Consider the following 6,463-nt stretch of genomic DNA (forward strand, 5'->3'; position numbering starts at 1 on the left):
TCTGCCAAATTGACACGATCGTGTGGTCTGCCCATGTGAGGAGGTCCAGGCCGTGTTGAATTCGTACTTCGGCCCATTTTTCTCTATTTTTGGCCCGTTTCTCGTTCCTTTCGTTCACCTATGCTCTCTTAAGTATAAAACATGAAATTAAAGCATTAGGAGCACTGAATTCACCAATTATAATGGAAAATCATCCATAAAATGTGTTAAGCATCGGGTAAAAATATGTATAAATTACGGTTTATTAATTGGATCTAAGGAGAGCGTGGTACTTAAGCAGTCTTAATGACTCACCACCTCTTATCTGGAAACCTACCTGGTGCATAGTATTCGTTCATATTAGCCCACGAGATTTGTTAACGGGCCAAGGTAAGCAAAAACTCGTAATAATAGAAAGTTACCGAAATGCCCCTAAAAGCGAAAATGACCAAAATACCCTTATGTGTTGAATATAAGATTTATGGATGTTACATGTATATCTACTACATACATATGATATTCTGTTTAGGTTGCATATGGATTGGGAATTATGGAATGGAGGAAGTATATGAGGATCGTATGGTTGCTTGACAACCGTGGATCCACTGACGGCTATTAAGCCCAATATATGATTGGCAGCTTGCTGTAATGAAGGTAGTTTCGCAACTGGGCTACCATTGGTGTGTAACGGTTGGGTGGGTCGATATTTATATCCACACATGATGTGTACCGGGGGCGGAGTTGGTGTGTAGCGGATGGATTGTTGGGGTAGGTTGCACTGCATTGCATGTATGATTTTATAGTGAATGATGAATGCTTATTACTCGTCAAGGGTTGTACACACTGAGTTTTCAAAAACTCAACCCTCTTTTATTTTCTTACTGATGCGTAGTAATAGGTTCGATGTTCGGAGGGATCTGAGGTGGCCAGCTAGCAAGACGATTTGGACTTGTTTTTTTTTAAGGCATATAGTTTCTAGTTTATTAAGTAATTTTCAGACTGGGTTGTAATAAGGTCTTCCCTTTGGTTATTATTAGGATTATTATTTTTATGCATTGTAATTATGAGAAGTTGAACACGGGTTTTCTAAACCATAGATTTTAAAGCTTCTGCAACTGAAAAGAGATGTTACAAAGTAATTAAGGTTTTCATTTTAAGGAAGGGTTTTCAATGAAAATAAGGTTTTCGCTAAAACACTTCAATGTGACACACCAGATTTGACCATAACGTCCGGGCTGGGTTTGGGGTGTTACAGAAATGCATATAGAATCAGTGCTAGTTGTGTGTGAATATCCGGATGTGTTTCCTGAAGAGTTACCGAGTTTACCACTGATACGAGAGGTTGAGTTTGGCATTAAGTTAGTGCTGGGAACTACGCCGATATCGATAGCTTCGTATCGAATGGCCCCGACAGAGTTAAAAGAATTAAAAGTTTAGTTGCAAGAATTAACCAACAGAGGGTTTGCAAGACTTAGTTTATCACCTTGGGGTGCTCCCATATTTTTTGTGAAAAAGAAAGATGGCACGATGAGAATGTGTATAGACTACCGACCGCTTAACAAAGTGACAATCAATAATAAATATCCTCTGCCCAGAATAGATGATTTGTTTGATTAGTTAAAAGGGGCAACAGTGTTTTCAAAGATTGATTTGAGATCGGGTTATTACCAGTTGCGAGTTAGAGACTTTGATGTGCCAAAGACAACTTTTAGAATGAGGTATGGTCATTATGAATTTTTAGTTATGCCTTTCAGACTAACGAATGCACCAGCTGTCTTTATGGATTTAATGAGTCGAATTTCTAGACCGTACTTAGATCGATTTGTTATTGTATTTATTGATGACATATTGATATATTCATGAGATGAAACTGCAGGCTCTGCATGATAAGTAGTTATATGCAAAGTTCAGTAAATGTGAATTTTGGTTGCATGAGGTTGGTTTTTTGGGGCATATTGTGTCAACATCTGGTATTCGATTTGACCGAGTAAGATATCTACGATTATAGATTGGAAGAGTTCAAGAAATATATCCGAAGTCTGTAGCTTCCTAGCACTCACGGGCTATTATAGACGATTTGTGAAAGGCTTTTCGATGATTGCAACTCCGTTGACGAGATTGCTTTAGAAAGATGTAAAGTTTGAATGGTTCGAGAAATGTCAGAAAAGTTTTGATCAGCTGAAAGCTCTTTTGACTGAAGCTCTAGTGTTAGTATAGCCAGAATCGGGAAAAGAATTTGTGATATATAGTGATGCATCGTTGAATGGTCTGGGCTGCATTTTGATGCAGGAAGACAAAGTCATTGCTTATGCCTTGAGACAGTTGAAGTCGCATGAAAAGAATTACTTGACGCATGATTTGGAATTAGTAGCCATTGTGTTCGCATTGAAGATTTGGTGTCATTATCTGCTTGGTGAGAAATGCCATGTTTATTCTGATCACAAGAGTTTGAAATATTTGATGACTCAGAAAGATCTAAATATGCAACAACAGAGGTGGCTTGAATTACTAAAAGATTACAAGTTAGTGATTGATTATCATTCGAGAAAGGCTAATGTCGTTGCTATTGCTTTGAGCCAAAAATCCTTATTCACTCTACATGCAATGAACACTCAAATAACTTTGTGTAATTATGGTTTGATAGTAACTGAGTTGAAAGCGATACCGTTATTTTTACAGCAATTTTGTAAAGCTCAAAAAGTCGATAATGAAATGTTAGTAAAACAAACTCAATGTGATTCGAATCTTGACTCAGAATTTCAAGTTGACGCTAATGATTATTTAAGATTCAAAGACCGAGTATGTGTTCCGAGAAATTCAGAGTTGGTTCAAATGATTTTGAATGAAGCACATAGTAGTCATTTATCTATTCATCCGAGAAGTACGAAAATGTATAACGACTTAAAATAGCTCTATTGGTGGCTTGGTATGAAACGTGACATCTCAAAGTTCGTTTTTAAATGTTTGATTTGTCAGCAAGTTAAAGTTGAGTATCAGTACCGTTTGGTTTATTGCAACTGATTATGATTCCCGAGTGGAAATGGGATAGAGTGACTATGGATTTTGTGTCGGGATTACCCCTATCTCCGAGAAAGAAATATGCGATCTGGGTTATAGTTGACAGATTGACAAAATTGGCTCATTTCATTTTGGTACGAACGGACTATTCGCTTCAAAAGTTAGCTAATTTCTATATCTCCAAGGTTGTGAGATTACACGGAGTACCTGTTTCTATTGTTTCAGATAGAGATTCGAGGTTCACATCGAGGTTTTGGAAGAAACTGCAAGATGCACTGGGTACAAAATTACATTTTAGTACTACATTTCACCTGCAGACTGATGGTCAATCTGATCGAGTTATACAGATACTCGAAGATATGTTGAGATGTTGCATTCTTGAGTTTGAAGGTATGTGGGAAAAGTATTTGCCGTTGATTGAATTTACTTATAACAATAGTTTCCAATCGAGTATAAAGATGGCACCATATAAAGCTCTATACGATCGTAAATGCCGAACACCATTGTATTGGACTAATCTTAGTGAAAATAAGATTCACGGGGTTGATTTGATTAGAGAGACTGAAGAAAAAATGAAAGTAATTCATAATAGTATGAAAGCAGCGTCAAATCGACAAAAAACTTACACAGATTTGAAACAAAAAGATATTGAGTTTCAGATCGGTGATAAAGTGTTTTTGAAAGTATTGTCGTGGAAGAAAATACTTCGATTTGGTCGTAAAGGCAAATTAAGTCCGAGATTCATCAGACCATATGAGATTATCGAGCGAGTCAGACTAGTTGCTTATTGGCTAGCATTGTCGTTTGAGTTAGAAAAGATACATAATGTATTTCATGTGTCGATGCTTCGACGATACCGATCCGACCCTTTGCATGTTATTTCCCTGGGCAGAGACACGGGCATGTGTCTCAACCGTGTGCAACACACGATTATGCTACACGACCGTGTGTCCCCTAGGGTAGCCCTTTGATTTAAGTCAGTATACCCTACAGGATTGGCACAGCCTAGACATATGGGTGTGTCTATTGACCGTGTGTGACACACGGGGCTGACACATGGGCATGTGACTGGCATTGTGACCCAAGTCAGTAACCCCTCCAGATTTCGCATGGCCAGGCACATAGGCATGTCTGGTGGCCGTGTGAGGCACACGGCCTGTTCACATAGGCGTGTGACCCCTGTATGCATGAAAATTTTCTAAGTTCCCCAAAGTTTTCAAATGTTATCGATTTCGTCCTAAACCCTCACACGGCCTGTTCACATAGGCGTGTGACCCCTGTATGCATGAAAATTTTCTAAGTTTCCCAAAGTTTTCAAAAGTTATCGATTTCGTCCTAAACCTCTTCTAACCATCTTTTCAGGCCTCGTAGAGCCTTATAAGGGACAATGTGAATGTGTTGGATGGGTTTTATATATGAATGTATAAATGTATGTGTTTTGTATGTGAATGATGTGTATTGATCGGTAATGCCTCGTAACCCTTATCTGGCGACGGGTATGGGTTAGGGGTGTTACATCAATAGTAAGGTTTTTCAGCTTTTACTGAAACTTGTTTTTCTGTGTTTTGGGAACACACCTAGTATGGTTTCGATGTGAAAACACTCCCGAGCTAAACAAAACCTAAAATTGACATAGCAAACCCCCAAAATTAGTCTAAAACCAATATTAATCTAAAACCATGAAACCAAAAAAAGTTCAATTCAACCGTTCATCATTTACCCCAACACCCCACACTATTTTGACTACAAATCAGCATGAAGAGAGCCCTGCTCTACACGATTCACTACTGCCAAAACAGAAAATATAAACTTCCAATAGGCAATTTGGAAATCGAAACTACAGACCATTAGAGGCACTTAACAACAACCGAAGGAAATGGAGAAACAAATTATAGATATGCAACAACTGATCGAAACAGAATAGAGGAAAGTAGCAATTGAAAAACGAAAGAGCAAAAGGGAAAGAACACAAAATTGATGCCTTTTTTCTTTTCTAGAAAAAGGGAAAATTTTTGAAAAAAAAGAATAAAAATTAACTCATAAATCCCTCAAATTTCTCCCCACTAACCCACTAACAAACAACCTTCTCAAAAACCCAACTCCACCAAAAATCTAACACACAACTGAGCAAAAATTAACTTCTACGCTTCGCAAGGTCTCGAACACAAGACCTACCATACACCAACCCCCTTACCACTCGAATTAGCAGGCTTATTCTGATATGAATAACAGATAGTTTAATATAAAGCCACTCAACAAGGGTAAGGCTAAGATCAGAAAAATGAAAAAATTTGGGGAAACTTGAACCCAAGACCTCACACACACACGCAGGAACATTTAACCATTGAAGCAGATACAAACTTGTGACAGATATTTACAAAAACATAAATTAATTTACCAGGACGTTGCAAAGATTTGGCCATAACATTGAGGCCCGGTTAGGGGTGTTATAGAACGCATACTTTCAATATATCAAAGCATATGACTTAGGTACACATTGTCCTTAATATTAAGGTAAGTCACACCATGAACGTCACAAGTGAATAAATCCATAAATGGGTCTAGGATAGATATTATTTTGGTCTTGTCCTATGTATTGTCAACCCAAATAATCACCTATGTTTTTATTTTTTAGGGAGTAGACCAATCTGATACCCAAGATAATGTATATCCCTAATTGGATTAAAATGGCAACATAATAGTCTCATGAATTAATTACTCATTTTGATTTTTTAGACTATAAATAATTTAGATTGCCTACTAATATAAGTTATCTTCTGTATCACAATTCATCCCTATGATGCAACTCAATGTAATGTATTTTAGATAAAAAGTTTCCAGACAAGCTGTCAGTATGTTGTGGATGAACCACTAGTCGTTGTAGATGAACTGCCAATTCTCCTTCCATTCATATCGTCCCACCTCATGCAATACAATATGACATGCTTATAACATATCGATACAATAACAGTAGGCATGCTTAATGTGGCATGCTAAACATGTAATCAATAATACAATGGCAGAATTAACAACACAGTTTATTATAAATACAGTGATGGTAGACATGTATCATTTACATATCGTGCATATAATAGTAATAATTCAATCACTTAGATCCTAGATTCTAAATATACATATTATTAGTGTAACACCCCAAACCCAACCTAAACGTTATGGCTGAATCTGGAGAAGTCACAGAGAATGGGTTTAGTTGTGCAAAATCATTTTAGTTACTTAACTCATATACTTTATATCCATTTCGAAAATGTTAATTAATTAGTTTCTTTTCCAAAACTTATTTTACAGTAGAAGTCTAACAAAATCGATACATTTAGAAATCTGATTCATATTTTTAAGAAAACCTCTTTTTTGCATAAAAACCAACAATTTCAAAAAACAATTTAACCAAGCATGTAGAAAATCAGCAAACCAAATCAAAAATTTAAAACCAAAAAGTCCAAAGAGT

The sequence above is a fragment of the Gossypium hirsutum genome, chromosome A08 (assembly GCF_007990345.1).
Source record: "Gossypium hirsutum isolate 1008001.06 chromosome A08, Gossypium_hirsutum_v2.1, whole genome shotgun sequence".
Classification (NCBI taxonomy): Eukaryota; Viridiplantae; Streptophyta; class Magnoliopsida; order Malvales; family Malvaceae; genus Gossypium; species Gossypium hirsutum.